The following is a 23,973-nucleotide window of genomic DNA, read 5'->3' as shown; positions in this document are numbered from 1 at the left end:
ACAAGAGGATATTTCTGGTTTCATGCAGTCATATCTGAAAAAAGTGTTGTGGAACTGGTATGCACTGGACTCAGATAATCACAGTCAAACTGGTTTTGGGGGAAAACAAACTCATTTTCTTGGTCACGTAGATTAAAAGTCATGTTTAGAAATATAAATATCATGTTTGTTTGCAGAAATTGCTCTAGCTTTCTGCCTAGAAAGCAGGAATGTATTGAGTTTCTGTCTCCATGTGGAAATAATGAGTGTTTTGCAGCACAAAAGAAAATATCCCCTGCTTAAATGCATTCAAAACCATAAAGTCCATGGATAATATCAAGAAACCACAAAGCAGAGCCTGTAGCAAGACCTGGGGTTGAGTTAACCATAACACAAGAGGATATTTCTGATTTGATCCAGTCATATCCGGACAAAGTGTTGTGGAGCTGGTATGCACTGGACTCAGATAATCACCGTCAAAGTGGTTTTGGAGTAAAGCAAACTCATTTTCTTGGTCACGTGGATAAAAGCCATGGTTACAAATATAAATATCATATTTGTTGGCAGCAATTGCTCGAGCTGTCTTCCTAGAAAACAGGAATGTTTTGAGTTCGTGTCTCCATGTGGAAGTCATTAGTGTTTCCCAGCACAAAAGAAAATATTCCCTGCTTACATTCATTCAAAACCATAAAGTCCATGGATAATATCAAGAAACCACAAACACAGAGTCTGTAGCAAGGTGGATTGAGTTAGCCATAACACAAGAGGATATTTCTGGTTTCATCCAGTCATATCCGGACAAAGTGTTGTCGAACTGGTATGCACTGGACTGAGATAATCACCGTCAAACAGGTTTTGGAGTAAACCAAACCCATTTTCTTGGTCAAGTGGATAAAAAGTCAGTTTACAAATATAAATATCATGTTTGTTTGCAGGAATTGCTCTAGTGTTCTGCCTAGCAGACAAGAATGTGTCGAGTTTGTGTCTCCATGTGGAACTAATTAGTTTTTCCCAGCACAATAGAACATACTCCCTGCTTAAATGCATTCAAAACCATAAAGTCATTGTTAAAATCAAGAAAACACAAAACAGGGCCTTCAGCAAGATCTAGGATTGAGTTAGTCACAACAGAAGAGGATATTTCTGGATTCATCCTGTCATATCCGGACAAACTGTTGTGGAACTGGTATGCACTAGAATCAGATAATCACCGTCAAACAGGTTTTGGCGTAAACCACACCCATTTTCTGGGTAAGTGGATAAAAAGTGATGTTTACAAATATAAATATCATGTTTGGTTGTAGCAATTGCTCTAGTTTTCTGCCTAGAAAAAACGAATGTGTTGAGTTTGTGTCTCCATGTGGAAGTAACCAGTGTTTCCCAGCACAAAAGAAAATATTCCCTGCTTACATTCATTCAAAACCATAAATTCCATGGATAATATCAAGAAAACAAAACAGGGCCTGTAGCAAGATCTGGGATTGAGTTAGTCACAACACAAGAGGATATTTCTGGATTCATCCAGTAATATCCAGACAAAGTGTTGTGGAACTTGTATGCACTGGACTGAGATAATCACCGTCAAACAGGTTTTGGAGTAAACCAAACCCATTTTCTTGGTCAAGTGGATAAAAAGTCATGTTTACAAATATAAATATCATGTTTGTTTGCAGGAATTGCTCTAGCGTTCTGCCTAGCAGACAAGAATGTGTCGAGTTTGTGTCTCCATGTGGAACTAATTAGTTTTTCCCAGCACAATAGAACATACTCCCTGCTTAAATGCATTCAAAACCATAAAGTCGTTGGTAAAATCAAGAAAACACAAAACAGGGCCTTTAGCAAGATCTGGGATTGAGTTAGTCACAACACAAGAGGATATTTCTGGATTCATCCAGTCATATCCGGACAAAGTGTTGTGGAACTGGTATGTACTGGACTCAGATAATCACTCTCAAACTCATTTTGGGGGAAAACAAACTCATTTTCTTGCTCAAGTGGATAAAATGTGATGTTTACAAATATAAATATCATGTTTGTTTGCAGCAATTGCTCTAGCTTTCTGACTAGAAAACATGAATATGTTGAGTTTGTGTCTCCATGTGGAACTAATTAGTGTTTCCCAGCACAAAAGAAAATATTCCCTGCTTAAATTCATTCAAAACCTTAAGTCCTTTGACAATATCTAGAAACCACAAACAAAGAGTCTGTAGCAAGATATGGGATTGAGTTTTCACAACACAAGTGGATATTTCTGGATTCATCCAGTCATATCCGGACAAAGTGTGTAGAACTAGTATGCCATGGACTCTGATAATCACGGTCAAACTGGTTTTGCAGTAAAGCCAACGCATTTTCTTGTTCAAGTAGATAAAAAAGTGATGTTTCCAAATATAAAAATCATGTTTGTTTGCAGGAATTGCTCTAGTTTTCTGCCTAGAAAAGAGGAATGTATTGAGTTTGTGTCTCCATGTGAAATTAATTAGTGTTTCCGAGCACAAAAGAAAATATTCCCTGCTTAAATGCATTCAAAACCATAAAGGCCATTGATAATATCAAGAACACACAAAGCAGAGCCTGTAGCCCCATTTTGGATAGAGTTAGCCATAACACAAGAGGATATTTCTGGTTTCATGCAGTCATATCCGAAAAAAGTGTTGTGGAACTGGTATGCACTGGACTCAGATAATCACAGTCAAACTGGTTTTGGGGGAAAACAAACTCATTTTCTTGGTCACGTAGATTAAAAGTCATGTTTAGAAATATAAATATCATGTTTGTTTGCAGAAATTGCTCTAGCTTTCTGCCTAGAAAGCAGGAATGCATTGAGTTTCTGTCTCCATGTGGAAATAATGAGTGTTTTGCAGCACAAAAGAAAATATCCCCTGCTTAAATGCATTCAAAACCATAAAGTCCATGGATAATATCAAGAAACCACAAAGCAGAGCCTGTAGCAAGACCTGGGGTTGAGTTAACCATAACACAAGAGGATATTTCTGATTTGATCCAGTCATATCCGGACAAAGTGTTGTGGAGCTGGTATGCACTGGACTCAGATAATCACCGTCAAAGTGGTTTTGGAGTAAAGCAAACTCATTTTCTTGGTCACGTGGATAAAAGCCATGGTTACAAATATAAATATCATATTTGTTGGCAGCAATTGCTCGAGCTTTCTTCCTAGAAAACAGGAATGTTTTGAGTTCGTGTCTCCATGTGGAAGTCATTAGTGTTTCCCAGCACAAAAGAAAATATTCCCTGCTTACATTCATTCAAAACCATAAAGTCCATGGATAATATCAAGAAACCACAAACACAGAGTCTGTAGCAAGGTGGATTGAGTTAGCCATAACACAAGAGGATATTTCTGGTTTCATCCAGTCACATCCGGACAAAGTGTTTTCGCACTGGTATGCACTGGACTGAGATAATCACCATCAAACAGGTTTTGGAGTAAACCAAACCCATTTTCTTGGTCAAGTGGATAAAAAGTCATGTTTCCAAATATAAATATCATGTTTGTTTGCAGGAATTGCTCTAGCGTTCTGCCTAGCAGACAAGAATGTGTCGAGTTTGTGTCTCCATGTGGAACTAATTAGTTTTTCCCAGCACAATAGAACATACTCCCTGCTTAAATGCATTCAAAACCATAAAGTCATTGTTAATATCAAGAAAACACAAAACAGGGCCTTCAGCAAGATCTAGGATTGAGTTAGTCACAACAGAAGAGGATATTTCTGGATTCATCCTGTCATATCCGGACAAACTGTTGTGGAACTGGTATGCACTAGAATCAGATAATCACCGTCAAACAGGTTTTGGCGTAAACCACACCCATTTTCTGGGTCAAGTGGATAAAAAGTGATGTTTACAAATATAAATATCATGTTTGGTTGTAGCAATTGCTCTAGCTTTCTGCCTAGAAAACACGAATGTGTTGAGTTTGTGTCTCCATGTGGAAGGAATCAGTGTTTCCCAGCACAAAAGAAAATATTCCCTGCTTACATTCATTCAAAACCATAAAGTCCATGGATAATATCAAGAAAACACAAAACAGGGCCTGTAGCAAGATCTGGGATTGAGTTAGTCACAACACAAGAGGATATTTCTGGATTCATCCAGTCATATCCGGACAAAGTGTTGTGGAACTGGTATGTACTGGACTCAGATAATCACTCTCAAACTCATTTTGGGGGAAAACAAACTCATTATCTTGGTCAAGTGGATAAAATGTGATGTTTACAAATATAAATATCATGTTTGTTTGCAGCAATTGCTCTAGCTTTCTGACTAGAAAACATGAATATGTTGAGTTTGTGTCTCCATGTGGAACTAATTAGTGTTTCCCAGCACAAAAGAAAATATTCCCTGCTTAAATTCATTCAAAACCTTAAGTCCTTTGAGAATACCTAGAAACCACAAACAAAGAGTCTGTAGCAAGATATGGGATTGAGTTTTCACAACACAAGTGGATATTTCTGGATTCATCCAGTCATATCCGGACAAAGTGTGTAGAACTAGTATGCCATGGACTCTGATAATCACGGTCAAACTGGTTTTGGAGTAAAGCCAACGCATTTTCTTGTTCAAGTAGATAAAAAAGTGATGTTTCCAAATATAGAAATCATATTTGTTTGCAGGAATTGCTCTAGCTTTCTGCCTAGAAAAGAGGAATGTATTGAGTTTGTGTCTCCATGTGAAATTAATTAGTGTTTCCCAGCACAAAAGAAAATATTCCCTGCTTAAATGCATTCAAAACCATAAAGGCCATTGATAATATCAAGAAAACACAAAGCAGGGCCTTCAGCACTCCCTGGGATTGAGTTAGTCAAAACGCAAGCGGATATTTCTGGTTTCATCCAGTCATACCCGGACAAAGTGTTGTGCAGCTAGCATGCAATGGACTCAGATAATCACCGTCAAACTGGTTTTGGAGTAAACGCAACCCATTTTCTTGTTCAAGTGGATAAAAAGTCATGTTTACAAATATAAATATCATGTTTTTTGCATCAATTGCTCTAGCTTTCTGCATAGAATGCAGGAATCTGTTGTATTTGTGTCTCCATGGGGAACTAATTAGAGTTTTCCAGCACAAAAGAAAATATCCCCTGCTTAAATGCATTCAAAACCATAAATTCCATTGATAATATCAAGAAAACACAAAGCAGAGCCTGTAGCCCCATTTTGGATAGAGTTAGCCATAACACAAGAGGATATTTCTGGTTTCATGCAGTCATATCCGAAAAAAGTGTTGTGGAACTGGTATGCACTGGACTCAGATAATCACAGTCAAACTGGTTTTGGGGGAAAACAAACTCATTTTCTTGGTCACGTAGATTAAAAGTCATGTTTAGAAATATAAATATCATGTTTGTTTGCAGAAATTGCTCTAGCTTTCTGCCTAGAAAGCAGGAATGCATTGAGTTTCTGTCTCCATGTGGAAATAATGAGTGTTTTGCAGCACAAAAGAAAATATCCCCTGCTTAAATGCATTCCAAACCATAAAGTCCATGGATAATATCAAGAAACCACAAAGCAGAGCCTGTAGCAAGACCTGGGGTTGAGTTAACCATAACACAAGAGGATATTTCTGATTTGATCCAGTCATATCCGGACAAAGTGTTGTGGAGCTGGTATGCACTGGACTCAGATAATCCCCGCCAAAGTGGTTTTGGAGTAAAGCAAACTCATTTTCTTGGTCACGTAGATTAAAAGTCATGTTTAGAAATATAAATATCATGTTTGTTTGCAGAAATTGCTCTAGCTTTCTGCCTAGAAAGCAGGAATGCATTGAGTTTCTGTCTCCATGTGGAAATAATGAGTGTTTTGCAGCACAAAAGAAAATATCCCCTGCTTAAATGCATTCAAAACCATAAAGTCCATGGATAATATCAAGAAACCACAAAGCAGAGCCTGTAGCAAGACCTGGGGTTGAGTTAACCATAACACAAGAGGATATTTCTGATTTGATCCAGTCATATCCGGACAAAGTGTTGTGGAGCTGGTATGCACTGGACTCAGATAATCCCCGTCAAAGTGGTTTTGGAGTAAAGCAAACTCATTTTCTTGGTCACGTGGATAAAAGCCATGGTTACAAATATAAATATCAGATTTGTTGGCAGCAATTGCTCGAGCTTTCTTCCTAGAAAACAGGAATGTTTTGAGTTCGTGTCTCCATGTGGAAGTCATTAGTGTTTCCCAGCACAAAAGAAAATATTCCCTGCTTACATTCATTCAAAACCATAAAGTCCATGGATAATATCAAGAAAGCACAAACACAGAGTCTGTAGCAAGGTGGATTGAGTTAGCCATAACACAAGAGGATATTTGTGGTTTCATCCAGTCATATCCGGACAAAGTGTTGTCGAACTGGTATGCACTGGACTGAGATAATCACCGTCAAACAGGTTTTGGAGTAAACCAAACCCATTTTCTTGGTCAAGTGGATAAAAAGTCATGTTTCCAAATATAAATATCATGTTTGTTTGCAGGAATTGCTCTAGCGTTCTGCCTAGCAGACAAGAATGTGTCGAGTTTGTGTCTCCATGTGGAACTAATTAGTTTTTCCCAGCACAATAGAACATACTCCCTGCTTAAATGCATTCAAAACCATAAAGTCATTGTTAATATCAAGAAAACACAAAACAGGGCCATTAGCAAGATCTAGGATTGAGTTAGTCACAACAGAAGAGGATATTTCTGGATGCATCCTGTCATATCCGGACAAACTGTTGTGGAACTGGTATGCACTAGAATCAGATAATCACCGTCAAACAGGTTTTGGCGTAAACCACACCCATTTTCTGGGTCAAGTGGATAAAAAGTGATGTTTACAAATATAAATATCATGTTTGGTTGTAGCAATTGCTCTAGCTTTCTGCCTAGAAAACACGAATGTGTTGAGTTTGTGTCTCCATGTGGAATTAATCAGTGTTTCCCAGCACAAAAGAAAATATTCCCTGCTTACATTCATTCAAAACCATAAAGTCCATGGATAATACCAAGAAAACACAAAACAGGGCCTGTAGCAAGATCTGGGATTGAGTTAGTCACAACACAAGAGGATATTTCTGGATTCATCCAGTCATATCCGGACAAAGTGTTGTGGAACTGGTATGTACTGGACTCAGATAATCACTCTCAAACTCATTTTGGGGGAAAACAAACTCATTTTCTTGCTCAAGTGGATAAAATGTGATGTTTCCAAATATAAAAATCATGTTTGTTTGCAGGAATTGCTCTAGCTTTCTGCCTAGAAAAGAGGAATGTATTGAGTTTGTGTCTCCATGTGAAATTAATTAGTGTTTCCGAGCACAAAAGAAAATATTCCCTGCTTAAATGCATTCAAAACCATAAAGGCCATTGATAATATCAAGAACACACAAAGCAGAGCCTGTAGCCCCATTTTGGATAGAGTTAGCCATAACACAAGAGGATATTTCTGGTTTCATGCAGTCATATCCGAAAAAAGTGTTGTGGAACTGGTATGCACTGGACTCAGATAATCACAGTCAAACTGGTTTTGGGGGAAAACAAACTCATTTTCTTGGTCACGTAGATTAAAAGTCATGTTTAGAAATATAAATATCATGTTTGTTTGCAGAAATTGCTCTAGCTTTCTGCCTAGAAAGCAGGAATGCATTGAGTTTCTGTCTCCATGTGGAAATAATGAGTGTTTTGCAGCACAAAAGAAAATATCCCCTGCTTAAATGCATTCAAAACCATAAAGTCCATGGATAATATCAAGAAACCACAAAGCAGAGCCTGTAGCAAGACCTGGGGTTGAGTTAACCATAACACAAGAGGATATTTCTGATTTGATCCAGTCATATCCGGACAAAGTGTTGTGGAGCTGGTATGCACTGGACTCAGATAATCACCGTCAAAGTGGTTTTGGAGTAAAGCAAACTCATTTTCTTGGTCACGTGGATAAAAGCCATGGTTACAAATATAAATATCATATTTGTTTGCAGCAATTGCTCGAGCTTTCTTCCTAGAAAACAGGAATGTTTTGAGTTCGTGTCTCCATGTGGAAGTAATCAATGTTTCCCAGCACAAAATATTCCCTGCTTACATTCATTCAAAAGCATAAAGTCCATGGATAATATCAAGAAACCACAAACACAGAGTCTGTAGCAAGGTGGATTGAGTTAGCCATAACACAAGAGGATATTTCTGGTTTCATCCAGTCATATCCGGACAAAGTGTCGTCGAACTGGTATGCACTGGACTGAGATAATCACCGTCAAACAGGTTTTGGAGTAAACCAAACCCATTTTCTTGGTCAAGTGGATAAAAAGTCATGTTTCCAAATATAAATATCATGTTTGTTTGCAGGAATTGCTCTAGCGTTCTGCCTAGCAGACAAGAATGTGTCGAGTTTGTGTCTCCATGTGGAACTAATTAGTTTTTCCCAGCACAATAGAACATACTCCCTGCTTAAATGCATTCAAAACCATAAAGTCCGTGGATAATATCAAGAAAACACAAAACAGGGCCTTTAGCAAGATCTAGGATTGAGTTAGTCACAACAGAAGAGGATACTTCTGGATTCATCCTGTCATATCCGGACAAACTGTTGTGGAACTGGTATGTACTCCACTCAGATAATCACTCTCAAACTCATTTTGGGGGAAAACAAACTCATTTTCTTGGTCAAGTGGATAAAATGTGATGTTTACAAATATAAATATCATGTTTGTTTGCAGCAATTGCTCTAGCTTTCTGACTAGAAAACATGAATATGTTGAGTTTGTGTCTCCATGTGGAACTAATTAGTGTTTCCCAGCACAAAAGAAAATATTCCCTGCTTAAATTCATTCAAAACCTTAAGTCCTTTGAGAATACCTAGAAACCACAAACAAAGAGTCTGTAGCAAGATATGGGATTGAGTTTTCACAACACAAGTGGATATTTCTGGATTCATCCAGTCATATCCGGACAAAGTGTGTAGAACTAGTGTGCCATGGACTCTGATAATCACGGTCAAACTGGTTTTGGAGTAAAGCCAACGCATTTTCTTGTTCAAGTAGATAAAAAAGTGATGTTTCCAAATCATGTTTGTTTGCAGGAATTGCTCTAGCTTTCTGCCTAGAAAACAGGAATGTGTTGAGTTTGTGTCTCCATGTGAAATTAATTAGTGTTTCCCAGCACAAAAGAAAATATTCCCTGCTTAAATGCATTCAAAACCATAAAGGCCATTGATACTATCAAGAAAACACAAAGCAGGGCCTTCAGCACTCCCTGGGATTGAGTTAGTCACAACACAAGCGGATATTTCTGGTTTCATCCAGTCATACTCGGACAAAGTGTTGTGGAGCTAGTATGCAATGGACTCAGATAATCACCGTCAAACTGGTTTTGGAGTAAACGCAACTCATTTTCTTGTTCAAGTGGATAAAAAGTCATGTTTACAAATATAAATATCATGTTTTTTGCATCAATTGCTCTCGCTTTCTGCATAGAATGCAGGAATCTGTTGTATTTGTGTCTCCATGGGGAACTAATTAGAGTTTTCCAGCACAAAAGAAAAAATCCCCTGCTTAAATGCATTCAAAACCATAAATTCCATTGATAATATCAAGAAAACACAAAGCAGAGCCTGTAGCCCCATTTTGGATAGAGTTAGCCATAACACAAGAGGATATTTCTGGTTTCATGCAGTCATATCCGAAAAAAGTGTTGTGGAACTGGTATGCACTGGACTCAGATAATCACCGTCAAACTGGTTTTGGGGGAAAACAAACTCATTTTCTTGGTCACGTAGATTAAAAGTCATGTTTAGAAATATAAATATCATGTTTGTTTGCAGAAATTGCTCTAGCTTTCTGCCTAGAAAGCAGGAATGCATTGAGTTTCTGTCTCCATGTGGAAATAATGAGTGTTTTGCAGCACAAAAGAAAATATCCCCTGCTTAAATGCATTCAAAACCATAAAGTCCATGGATAATATCAAGAAACCACAAAGCAGAGCCTGTAGCAAGACCTGGGGTTGAGTTAACCATAACACAAGAGGATATTTCTGATTTGATCCAGTCATATCCGGACAAAGTGTTGTGGAGCTGGTATGCACTGGACTCAGATAATCACCGTCAAAGTGGTTTTGGAGTAAAGCAAACTCATTTTCTTGGTCACGTGGATAAAAGCCATGGTTACAAATATAAATATCATATTTGTTGGCAGCAATTGCTCGAGCTTTCTTCCTAGAAAACAGGAATGTTTTGAGTTCGTGTCTCCATGTGGAAGTAATCAATGTTTCCCAGCACAAAAGAAAATATTCCCTGCTTACATTCATTCAAAACCATAAAGTCCATGGATAATATCAAGAAAGCACAAACACAGAGTCTGTAGCAAGGTGGATTGAGTTAGCCATAACACAAGAGGATATTTCTGGTTTCATCCAGTCATATCCGGACAAAGTGTCGTCGAACTGGTATGCACTGGACTGAGATAATCACCGTCAAACAGGTTTTGGAGTAAACCAAACCCATTTTCTTGGTCAAGTGGATAAAAAGTCATGTTTCCAAATATAAATATCATGTTTGTTTGCAGGAATTGCTCTAGCGTTCTGCCTAGCAGACAAGAATGTGTCGAGTTTGTGTCTCCATGTGGAACTAATTAGTTTTTCCCAGCACAATAGAACATACTCCCTGCTTAAATGCATTCAAAACCATAAAGTCCGTGGATAATATCAAGAAAACACAAAACAGGGCCTTTAGCAAGATCTAGGATTGAGTTAGTCACAACAGAAGAGGATACTTCTGGATTCATCCTGTCATATCCGGACAAACTGTTGTGGAACTGGTATGCACTAGAATCAGATAATCACCGTCAAACAGGTTTTGGCGTAAACCACACCCATTTTCTGGGTCAAGTGGATAAAAAGTGATGTTTACAAATATAAATATCATGTTTGGTTGTAGCAATTGCTCTAGCTTTCTGCCTAGAAAACACGAATGTGTTGAGTTTGTGTCTCCATGTGGAAGGAATCAGTGTTTCCCAGCACAAAAGAAAATATTCCCTGCTTACATTCATTCAAAACCATAAAGTCCATGGATAATACCAAGAAAACACAAAACAGGGCCTGTAGCAAGATCTGGGATTGAGTTAGTCACAACACAAGAGGATATTTCTGGATTCATCCAGTCATATCCGGACAAAGTGTTGTGGAACTGGTATGTACTCCACTCAGATAATCACTCTCAAACTCATTTTGGGGGAAAACAAACTCATTTTCTTGGTCAAGTGGATAAAATGTGATGTTTACAAATATAAATATCATGTTTGTTTGCAGCAATTGCTCTAGCTTTCTGACTAGAAAACATGAATATGTTGAGTTTGTGTCTCCATGTGGAACTAATTAGTGTTTCCCAGCACAAAAGAAAATATTCCCTGCTTAAATTCATTCAAAACCTTAAGTCCTTTGAGAATACCTAGAAACCACAAACAAAGAGTCTGTAGCAAGATATGGGATTGAGTTTTCACAACACAAGTGGATATTTCTGGATTCATCCAGTCATATCCGGACAAAGTGTGTAGAACTAGTGTGCCATGGACTCTGATAATCACGGTCAAACTGGTTTTGGAGTAAAGCCAACGCATTTTCTTGTTCAAGTAGATAAAAAAGTGATGTTTCCAAATCATGTTTGTTTGCAGGAATTGCTCTAGCTTTCTGCCTAGAAAACAGGAATGTGTTGAGTTTGTGTCTCCATGTGAAATTAATTAGTGTTTCCCAGCACAAAAGAAAATATTCCCTGCTTAAATGCATTCAAAACCATAAAGGCCATTGATACTATCAAGAAAACACAAAGCAGGGCCTTCAGCACTCCCTGGGATTGAGTTAGTCACAACACAAGCGGATATTTCTGGTTTCATCCAGTCATACTCGGACAAAGTGTTGTGGAGCTAGTATGCAATGGACTCAGATAATCACCGTCAAACTGGTTTTGGAGTAAACGCAACTCATTTTCTTGTTCAAGTGGATAAAAAGTCATGTTTACAAATATAAATATCATGTTTTTTGCATCAATTGCTCTCGCTTTCTGCATAGAATGCAGGAATCTGTTGTATTTGTGTCTCCATGGGGAACTAATTAGAGTTTTCCAGCACAAAAGAAAATATCCCCTGCTTAAATGCATTCAAAACCATAAATTCCATTGATAATATCAAGAAAACACAAAGCAGAGCCTGTAGCCCCATTTTGGATAGAGTTAGCCATAACACAAGAGGATATTTCTGGTTTCATGCAGTCATATCCGAAAAAAGTGTTGTGGAACTGGTATGCACTGGACTCAGATAATCACAGTCAAACTGGTTTTGGGGGAAAACAAACTCATTTTCTTGGTCACGTAGATTAAAAGTCATGTTTAGAAATATAAATATCATGTTTGTTTGCAGAAATTGCTCTAGCTTTCTGCCTAGAAAGCAGGAATGCATTGAGTTTCTGTCTCCATGTGGAAATAATGAGTGTTTTGCAGCACAAAAGAAAATATCCCCTGCTTAAATGCATTCAAAACCATAAAGTCCATGGATAATATCAAGAAACCACAAAGCAGAGCCTGTAGCAAGACCTGGGGTTGAGTTAACCATAACACAAGAGGATATTTCTGATTTGATCCAGTCATATCCGGACAAAGTGTTGTGGAGCTGGTATGCACTGGACTCAGATAATCACCGTCAAAGTGGTTTTGGAGTAAAGCAAACTCATTTTCTTGGTCACGTGGATAAAAGCCATGGTTACAAATATAAATATCATATTTGTTGGCAGCAATTGCTCGAGCTTTCTTCCTAGAAAACAGGAATGTTTTGAGTTCGTGTCTCCATGTGGAAGTAATCAATGTTTCCCAGCACAAAAGAAAATATTCCCTGCTTACATTCATTCAAAACCATAAAGTCCATGGATAATATCAAGAAAGCACAAACACAGAGTCTGTAGCAAGGTGGATTGAGTTAGCCATAACACAAGAGGATATTTCTGGTTTCATCCAGTCATATCCGGACAAAGTGTCGTCGAACTGGTATGCACTGGACTGAGATAATCACCGTCAAACAGGTTTTGGAGTAAACCAAACCCATTTTCTTGGTCAAGTGGATAAAGAGTCATGTTTCCAAATATAAATATCATGTTTGTTTGCAGGAATTGCTCTAGCGTTCTGCCTAGCAGACAAGAATGTGTCGAGTTTGTGTCTCCATGTGGAACTAATTAGTTTTTCCCAGCACAATAGAACATACTCCCTGCTTAAATGCATTCAAAACCATAAAGTCCGTGGATAATATCAAGAAAACACAAAACAGGGCCTTTAGCAAGATCTAGGATTGAGTTAGTCACAACAGAAGAGGATACTTCTGGATTCATCCTGTCATATCCGGACAAACTGTTGTGGAACTGGTATGCACTAGAATCAGATAATCACCGTCAAACAGGTTTTGGCGTAAACCACACCCATTTTCTGGGTCAAGTGGATAAAAAGTGATGTTTACAAATATAAATATCATGTTTGGTTGTAGCAATTGCTCTAGCTTTCTGCCTAGAAAACACGAATGTGTTGAGTTTGTGTCTCCATGTGGAAGGAATCAGTGTTTCCCAGCACAAAAGAAAATATTCCCTGCTTACATTCATTCAAAACCATAAAGTCCATGGATAATACCAAGAAAACACAAAACAGGGCCTGTAGCAAGATCTGGGATTGAGTTAGTCACAACACAAGAGGATATTTCTGGATTCATCCAGTCATATCCGGACAAAGTGTTGTGGAACTGGTATGTACTCCACTCAGATAATCACTCTCAAACTCATTTTGGGGGAAAACAAACTCATTTTCTTGGTCAAGTGGATAAAATGTGATGTTTACAAATATAAATATCATGTTTGTTTGCAGCAATTGCTCTAGCTTTCTGACTAGAAAACATGAATATGTTGAGTTTGTGTCTCCATGTGGAACTAATTAGTGTTTCCCAGCACAAAAGAAAATATTCCCTGCTTAAATTCATTCAAAACCTTAAGTCCTTTGAGAATACCTAGAAACCACAAACAAAGAGTCTGTAGCAAGATATGGGATTGAGTTTTCACAACACAAGTGGATATTTCTGGATTCATCCAGTCATATCCGGACAAAGTGTGTAGAACTAGTGTGCCATGGACTCTGATAATCACGGTCAAACTGGTTTTGGAGTAAAGCCAACGCATTTTCTTGTTCAAGTAGATAAAAAAGTGATGTTTCCAAATCATGTTTGTTTGCAGGAATTGCTCTAGCTTTCTGCCTAGAAAACAGGAATGTGTTGAGTTTGTGTCTCCATGTGAAATTAATTAGTGTTTCCCAGCACAAAAGAAAATATTCCCTGCTTAAATGCATTCAAAACCATAAAGGCCATTGATACTATCAAGAAAACACAAAGCAGGGCCTTCAGCACTCCCTGGGATTGAGTTAGTCACAACACAAGCGGATATTTCTGGTTTCATCCAGTCATACTCGGACAAAGTGTTGTGGAGCTAGTATGCAATGGACTCAGATAATCACCGTCAAACTGGTTTTGGAGTAAACGCAACTCATTTTCTTGTTCAAGTGGATAAAAAGTCATGTTTACAAATATAAATATCATGTTTTTTGCATCAATTGCTCTCGCTTTCTGCATAGAATGCAGGAATCTGTTGTATTTGTGTCTCCATGGGGAACTAATTAGAGTTTTCCAGCACAAAAGAAAATATCCCCTGCTTAAATGCATTCAAAACCATAAATTCCATTGATAATATCAAGAAAACACAAAGCAGAGCCTGTAGCCCCATTTTGGATAGAGTTAGCCATAACACAAGAGGATATTTCTGGTTTCATGCAGTCATATCCGAAAAAAGTGTTGTGGAACTGGTATGCACTGGACTCAGATAATCACAGTCAAACTGGTTTTGGGGGAAAACAAACTCATTTTCTTGGTCACGTAGATTAAAAGTCATGTTTAGAAATATAAATATCATGTTTGTTTGCAGAAATTGCTCTAGCTTTCTGCCTAGAAAGCAGGAATGCATTGAGTTTCTGTCTCCATGTGGAAATAATGAGTGTTTTGCAGCACAAAAGAAAATATCCCCTGCTTAAATGCATTCAAAACCATAAAGTCCATGGATAATATCAAGAAACCACAAAGCAGAGCCTGTAGCAAGACCTGGGGTTGAGTTAACCATAACACAAGAGGATATTTCTGATTTGATCCAGTCATATCCGGACAAAGTGTTGTGGAGCTGGTATGCACTGGACTCAGATAATCACCGTCAAAGTGGTTTTGGAGTAAAGCAAACTCATTTTCTTGGTCACGTGGATAAAAGCCATGGTTACAAATATAAATATCATATTTGTTGGCAGCAATTGCTCGAGCTTTCTTCCTAGAAAACAGGAATGTTTTGAGTTCGTGTCTCCATGTGGAAGTAATCAATGTTTCCCAGCACAAAAGAAAATATTCCCTGCTTACATTCATTCAAAACCATAAAGTCCATGGATAATATCAAGAAAGCACAAACACAGAGTCTGTAGCAAGGTGGATTGAGTTAGCCATAACACAAGAGGATATTTCTGGTTTCATCCAGTCATATCCGGACAAAGTGTCGTCGAACTGGTATGCACTGGACTGAGATAATCACCGTCAAACAGGTTTTGGAGTAAACCAAACCCATTTTCTTGGTCAAGTGGATAAAGAGTCATGTTTCCAAATATAAATATCATGTTTGTTTGCAGGAATTGCTCTAGCGTTCTGCCTAGCAGACAAGAATGTGTCGAGTTTGTGTCTCCATGTGGAACTAATTAGTTTTTCCCAGCACAATAGAACATACTCCCTGCTTAAATGCATTCAAAACCATAAAGTCCGTGGATAATATCAAGAAAACACAAAACAGGGCCTTTAGCAAGATCTAGGATTGAGTTAGTCACAACAGAAGAGGATACTTCTGGATTCATCCTGTCATATCCGGACAAACTGTTGTGGAACTGGTATGCACTAGAATCAGATAATCACCGTCAAACAGGTTTTGGCGTAAACCACACCCATTTTCTGGGTCAAGTGGATAAAAAGTGATGTTTACAAATATAAATATCATGTTTGGTTGTAGCAATTGCTCTAGCTTTCTGCCTAGAAAACACGAATGTGTTGAGTTTGTGTCTCCATGTGGAAGGAATCAGTGTTTCCCAGCACAAAAGAAAATATTCCCTGCTTACATTCATTCAAAACCATAAAGTCCATGGATAATACCAAGAAAACACAAAACAGGGCCTGTAGCAAGATCTGGGATTGAGTTAGTCACAACACAAGAGGATATTTCTGGATTCATCCAGTCATATCCGGACAAAGTGTTGTGGAACTGGTATGTACTCCACTCAGATAATCACTCTCAAACTCATTTTGGGGGAAAACAAACTCATTTTCTTGGTCAAGTGGATAAAATGTGATGTTTACAAATATAAATATCATGTTTGTTTGCAGCAATTGCTCTAGCTTTCTGACTAGAAAACATGAATATGTTGAGTTTGTGTCTCCATGTGGAACTAATTAGTGTTTCCCAGCACAAAAGAAAATATTCCCTGCTTAAATTCATTCAAAACCTTAAGTCCTTTGAGAATACCTAGAAACCACAAACAAAGAGTCTGTAGCAAGATATGGGATTGAGTTTTCACAACACAAGTGGATATTTCTGGATTCATCCAGTCATATCCGGACAAAGTGTGTAGAACTAGTGTGCCATGGACTCTGATAATCACGGTCAAACTGGTTTTGGAGTAAAGCCAATGCATTTTCTTGTTCAAGTAGATAAAAAAGTGATGTTTCCAAATCATGTTTGTTTGCAGGAATTGCTCTAGCTTTCTGCCTAGAAAACAGGAATGTGTTGAGTTTGTGTCTCCATGTGAAATTAATTAGTGTTTCCCAGCACAAAAGAAAATATTCCCTGCTTAAATGCATTCAAAACCATAAAGGCCATTGATACTATCAAGAAAACACAAAGCAGGGCCTTCAGCACTCCCTGGGATTGAGTTAGTCACAACACAAGCGGATATTTCTGGTTTCATCCAGTCATACTCGGACAAAGTGTTGTGGAGCTAGTATGCAATGGACTCAGATAATCACCGTCAAACTGGTTTTGGAGTAAACGCAACTCATTTTCTTGTTCAAGTGGATAAAAAGTCATGTTTACAAATATAAATATCATGTTTTTTGCATCAATTGCTCTCGCTTTCTGCATAGAATGCAGGAATCTGTTGTATTTGTGTCTCCATGGGGAACTAATTAGAGTTTTCCAGCACAAAAGAAAAAATCCCCTGCTTAAATGCATTCAAAACCATAAATTCCATTGATAATATCAAGAAAACACAAAGCAGAGCCTGTAGCCCCATTTTGGATAGAGTTAGCCATAACACAAGAGGATATTTCTGGTTTCATGCAGTCATATCCGAAAAAAGTGTTGTGGAACTGGTATGCACTGGACTCAGATAATCACCGTCAAACTGGTTTTGGGGGAAAACAAACTCATTTTCTTGGTCACGTAGATTAAAAGTCATGTTTAGAAATATAAATATCATGTTTGTTTGCAGAAATTGCTCTAGCTTTCTGCCTAGAAAGCAGGAATGCATTGAGTTTCTGTCTCCATGTGGAAATAATGAGTGTTTTGCAGCACAAAAGAAAATATCCCCTGCTTAAATGCATTCAAAACCATAAAGTCCATGGATAATATCAAGAAACCACAAAGCAGAGCCTGTAGCAAGACCTGGGGTTGAGTTAACCATAACACAAGAGGATATTTCTGATTTGATCCAGTCATATCCGGACAAAGTGTTGTGGAGCTGGTATGCACTGGACTCAGATAATCACCGTCAAAGTGGTTTTGGAGTAAAGCAAACTCATTTTCTTGGTCACGTGGATAAAAGCCATGGTTACAAATATAAATATCATATTTGTTTGCAGCAATTGCTCGAGCTTTCTTCCTAGAAAACAGGAATGTTTTGAGTTCGTGTCTCCATGTGGAAGTAATCAATGTTTCCCAGCACAAAAGAAAATATTCCCTGCTTACATTCATTCAAAACCATAAAGTCCATGGATAATATCAAGAAAGCACAAACACAGAGTCTGTAGCAAGGTGGATTGAGTTAGCCATAACACAAGAGGATATTTCTGGTTTCATCCAGTCATATCCGGACAAAGTGTCGTCGAACTGGTATGCACTGGACTGAGATAATCACCGTCAAACAGGTTTTGGAGTAAACCAAACCCATTTTCTTGGTCAAGTGGATAAAAAGTCATGTTTCCAAATATAAATATCATGTTTGTTTGCAGGAATTGCTCTAGCGTTCTGCCTAGCAGACAAGAATGTGTCGAGTTTGTGTCTCCATGTGGAACTAATTAGTTTTTCCCAGCACAATAGAACATACTCCCTGCTTAAATGCATTCAAAACCATAAAGTCCGTGGATAATATCAAGAAAACACAAAACAGGGCCTTTAGCAAGATCTAGGATTGAGTTAGTCACAACAGAAGAGGATACTTCTGGATTCATCCTGTCATATCCGGACAAACTGTTGTGGAACTGGTATGCACTAGAATCAGATAATCACCGTCAAACAGGTTTTGGCGTAAACCACACCCATTTTCTGGGTCAAGTGGATAAAAAGTGATGTTTACAAATATAAATATCATGTTTGGTTGTAGCAATTGCTCTAGCTTTCTGCCTAGAAAACACGAATGTGTTGAGTTTGTGTCTCCATGTGGAAGTAATCAGTGTTTCCCAGCACAAAAGAAAATATTCCCTGCTTACATTCATTCAAAACCATAAAGTCCATGGATAATACCAAGAAAACACAAAACAGGGCCTGTAGCAAGATCTGGGATTGAGTTAGTCACAACACAAGAGGATATTTCTGGATTCATCCAGTCATATCCGGACAAAGTGTTGTGGAACTGGTATGTACTCCACTCAGATAATCACTCTCAAACTCATTTTGGGGGAAAACAAACTCATTTTCTTGGTCAAGTGGATAAAATGTGATGTTTACAAATATAAATATCATGTTTGTTTGCAGCAATTGCTCTAGCTTTCTGACTAGAAAACATGAATATGTTGAGTTTGTGTCTCCATGTGGAACTAATTAGTGTTTCCCAGCACAAAAGAAAATATTCCCTGCTTACATTCATTCAAAACCTTAAGTCCTTTGAGAATACCTAGAAACCACAAACAAAGAGTCTGTAGCAAGATATGGGATTGAGTTTTCACAACACAAGTGGATATTTCTGGATTCATCCAGTCATATCCGGACAAAGTGTGTAGAACTAGTGTGCCATGGACTCTGATAATCACGGTCAAACTGGTTTTGGAGTAAAGCCAACGCATTTTCTTGTTCAAGTAGATAAAAAAGTGATGTTTCCAAATCATGTTTGTTTGCAGGAATTGCTCTAGCTTTCTGCCTAGAAAACAGGAATGTGTTGAGTTTGTGTCTCCATGTGAAATTAATTAGTGTTTCCCAGCACAAAAGAAAATATTCCCTGCTTAAATGCATTCAAAACCATAAAGGCCATTGATACTATCAAGAAAACACAAAGCAGGGCCTTCAGCACTCCCTGGGATTGAGTTAGTCACAACACAAGCGGATATTTCTGGTTTCATCCAGTCATACTCGGACAAAGTGTTGTGGAGCTAGTATGCAATGGACTCAGATAATCACCGTCAAACTGGTTTTGGAGTAAACGCAACTCATTTTCTTGTTCAAGTGGATAAAAAGTCATGTTTACAAATATAAATATCATGTTTTTTGCATCAATTGCTCTCGCTTTCTGCATAGAATGCAGGAATCTGTTGTATTTGTGTCTCCATGGGGAACTAATTAGAGTTTTCCAGCACAAAAGAAAAAATCCCCTGCTTAAATGCATTCAAAACCATAAATTCCATTGATAATATCAAGAAAACACAAAGCAGAGCCTGTAGCCCCATTTTGGATAGAGTTAGCCATAACACAAGAGGATATTTCTGGTTTCATGCAGTCATATCCGAAAAAAGTGTTGTGGAACTGGTATGCACTGGACTCAGATAATCACCGTCAAACTGGTTTTGGGGGAAAACAAACTCATTTTCTTGGTCACGTAGATTAAAAGTCATGTTTAGAAATATAAATATCATGTTTGTTTGCAGAAATTGCTCTAGCTTTCTGCCTAGAAAGCAGGAATGCATTGAGTTTCTGTCTCCATGTGGAAATAATGAGTGTTTTGCAGCACAAAAGAAAATATCCCCTGCTTAAATGCATTCAAAACCATAAAGTCCATGGATAATATCAAGAAACCACAAAGCAGAGCCTGTAGCAAGACCTGGGGTTGAGTTAACCATAACACAAGAGGATATTTCTGATTTGATCCAGTCATATCCGGACAAAGTGTTGTGGAGCTGGTATGCACTGGACTCAGATAATCACCGTCAAAGTGGTTTTGGAGTAAAGCAAACTCATTTTCTTGGTCACGTGGATAAAAGCCATGGTTACAAATATAAATATCATATTTGTTTGCAGCAATTGCTCGAGCTTTCTTCCTAGAAAACAGGAATGTTTTGAGTTCGTATCTCCATGTGGAAGTAATCAATGTTTCCCAGCACAAAAGAAAATATTCCCTGCTTACATTCATTCAAAACCATAAAGTCCATGGATAATATCAAGAAAGCACAAACACAGAGTCTGTAGCAAGGTGGATTGAGTTAGCCATAACACAAGAGGATATTTCTGGTTTCATCCAGTCATATCCGGACAAAGTGTTGTCGAACTGGTATGCACTGGACTGAGATAATCACCGTCAAACAGGTTTTGGAGTAAACCAAACCCATTTTCTTGGTCAAGTGGATAAAAAGTCATGTTTCCAAATATAAATATCATGTTTGTTTGCAGGAATTGCTCTAGCGTTCTGCCTAGCAGACAAGAATGTGTCGAGTTTGTGTCTCCATGTGGAACTAATTAGTTTTTCCCAGCACAATAGAACATACTCCCTGCTTAAATGCATTCAAAACCATAAAGTCCGTGGATAATATCAAGAAAACACAAAACAGGGCCTTTAGCAAGATCTAGGATTGAGTTAGTCACAACAGAAGAGGATACTTCTGGATTCATCCTGTCATATCCGGACAAACTGTTGTGGAACTGGTATGCACTAGAATCAGATAATCACCGTCAAACAGGTTTTGGCGTAAACCACACCCATTTTCTGGGTCAAGTGGATAAAAAGTGATGTTTACAAATATAAATATCATGTTTGGTTGTAGCAATTGCTCTAGCTTTCTGCCTAGAAAACACGAATGTGTTGAGTTTGTGTCTCCATGTGGAAGTAATCAGTGTTTCCCAGCACAAAAGAAAATATTCCCTGCTTACATTCATTCAAAACCATAAAGTCCATGGATAATACCAAGAAAACACAAAACAGGGCCTGTAGCAAGATCTGGGATTGAGTTAGTCACAACACAAGAGGATATTTCTGGATTCATCCAGTCATATCCGGACAAAGTGTTGTGGAACTGGTATGTACTCCACTCAGATAATCACTCTCAAACTCATTTTGGGGGAAAACAAACTCATTTTCTTGGTCAAGTGGATAAAATGTGATGTTTACAAATATAAATATCATGTTTGTTTGCAGCAATTGCTCTAGCTTTCTGACTAGAAAACATGAATATGTTGAGTTTGTGTCTCCATGTGGAACTAATTAGTGTTTCCCAGCACAAAAGAAAATATTCCCTGCTTACATTCATTCAAAACCTTAAGTCCTTTGAGAATACCTAGAAACCACAAACAAAGAGTCTGTAGCAAGATATGGGATTGAGTTTTCACAACACAAGTGGATATTTCTGGATTCATCCAGTCATATCCGGACAAAGTGTGTAGAACTAGTGTGCCATGGACTCTGATAATCACGGTCAAACTGGTTTTGGAGTAAAGCCAACGCATTTTCTTGTTCAAGTAGATAAAAAAGTGATGTTTCCAAATCATGTTTGTTTGCAGGAATTGCTCTAGCTTTCTGCCTAGAAAACAGGAATGTGTTGAGTTTGTGTCTCCATGTGAAATTAATTAGTGTTTCCCAGCACAAAAGAAAATATTCCCTGCTTAAATGCATTCAAAACCATAAAGGCCATTGATACTATCAAGAAAACACAAAGCAGGGCCTTCAGCACTCCCTGGGATTGAGTTAGTCACAACACAAGCGGATATTTCTGGTTTCATCCAGTCATACTCGGACAAAGTGTTGTGGAGCTAGTATGCAATGGACTCAGATAATCACCGTCAAACTGGTTTTGGAGTAAACGCAACTCATTTTCTTGTTCAAGTGGATAAAAAGTCATGTTTACAAATATAAATATCATGTTTTTTGCATCAATTGCTCTCGCTTTCTGCATAGAATGCAGGAATCTGTTGTATTTGTGTCTCCATGGGGAACTAATTAGAGTTTTCCAGCACAAAAGAAAAAATCCCCTGCTTAAATGCATTCAAAACCATAAATTCCATTGATAATATCAAGAAAACACAAAGCAGAGCCTGTAGCCCCATTTTGGATAGAGTTAGCCATAACACAAGAGGATATTTCTGGTTTCATGCAGTCATATCCGAAAAAAGTGTTGTGGAACTGGTATGCACTGGACTCAGATAATCACCGTCAAACTGGTTTTGGGGGAAAACAAACTCATTTTCTTGGTCACGTAGATTAAAAGTCATGTTTAGAAATATAAATATCATGTTTGTTTGCAGAAATTGCTCTAGCTTTCTGCCTAGAAAGCAGGAATGCATTGAGTTTCTGTCTCCATGTGGAAATAATGAGTGTTTTGCAGCACAAAAGAAAATATCCCCTGCTTAAATGCATTCAAAACCATAAAGTCCATGGATAATATCAAGAAACCACAAAGCAGAGCCTGTAGCAAGACCTGGGGTTGAGTTAACCATAACACAAGAGGATATTTCTGATTTGATCCAGTCATATCCGGACAAAGTGTTGTGGAGCTGGTATGCACTGGACTCAGATAATCACCGTCAAAGTGGTTTTGGAGTAAAGCAAACTCATTTTCTTGGTCACGTGGATAAAAGCCATGGTTACAAATATAAATATCATATTTGTTTGCAGCAATTGCTCGAGCTTTCTTCCTAGAAAACAGGAATGTTTTGAGTTCGTGTCTCCATGTGGAAGTAATCAATGTTTCCCAGCACAAAAGAAAATATTCCCTGCTTACATTCATTCAAAACCATAAAGTCCATGGATAATATCAAGAAAGCACAAACACAGAGTCTGTAGCAAGGTGGATTGAGTTAGCCATAACACAAGAGGATATTTCTGGTTTCATCCAGTCATATCCGGACAAAGTGTTGTGGAGCTGGTATGCACTGGACTCAGATAATCACCGTCAAACAGGTTTTGGAGTAAACCAAACCCATTTTCTTGGTCAAGTGGATAAAAAGTCATGTTTCCAAATATAAATATCATGTTTGTTTGCAGGAATTGCTCTAGCGTTCTGCCTAGCAGACAAGAATGTGTCGAGTTTGTGTCTCCATGTGGAACTAATTAGTTTTTCCCAGCACAATAGAACATACTCCCTGCTTAAATGCATTCAAAACCATAAAGTCCGTGGATAATATCAAGAAAACACAAAACAGGGCCTTTAGCAAGATCTAGGATTGAGTTAGTCACAACAGAAGAGGATACTTCTGGATTCATCCTGTCATATCCGGACAAACTGTTGTGCAACTGGTATGCACTAGAATCAGATAATCACCGTCAAACAGGTTTTGGCGTAAACCACACCCATTTTCTGGGTCAAGTGGATAAAAAGTGATGTTTACAAATATAAATATCATGTTTGGTTGTAGCAATTGCTCTAGCTTTCTGCCTAGAAAACACGAAATTGTTGAGTTTGTGTCTCCATGTGGAAGGAATCAGTGTTTCCCAGCACAAAAGAAAATATTCCCTGCTTACATTCATTCAAAACCATAAAGTCCATGGATAATACCAAGAAAACACAAAACAGG

Source organism: Lepus europaeus, unplaced genomic scaffold (assembly GCF_033115175.1).
Source record: "Lepus europaeus isolate LE1 unplaced genomic scaffold, mLepTim1.pri SCAFFOLD_34, whole genome shotgun sequence".
Lineage (NCBI taxonomy): Eukaryota > Metazoa > Chordata > Mammalia > Lagomorpha > Leporidae > Lepus > Lepus europaeus.
The sequence above is the reverse complement of the archived record's forward strand: the minus strand, read 5'-3'. Positions refer to the sequence as shown.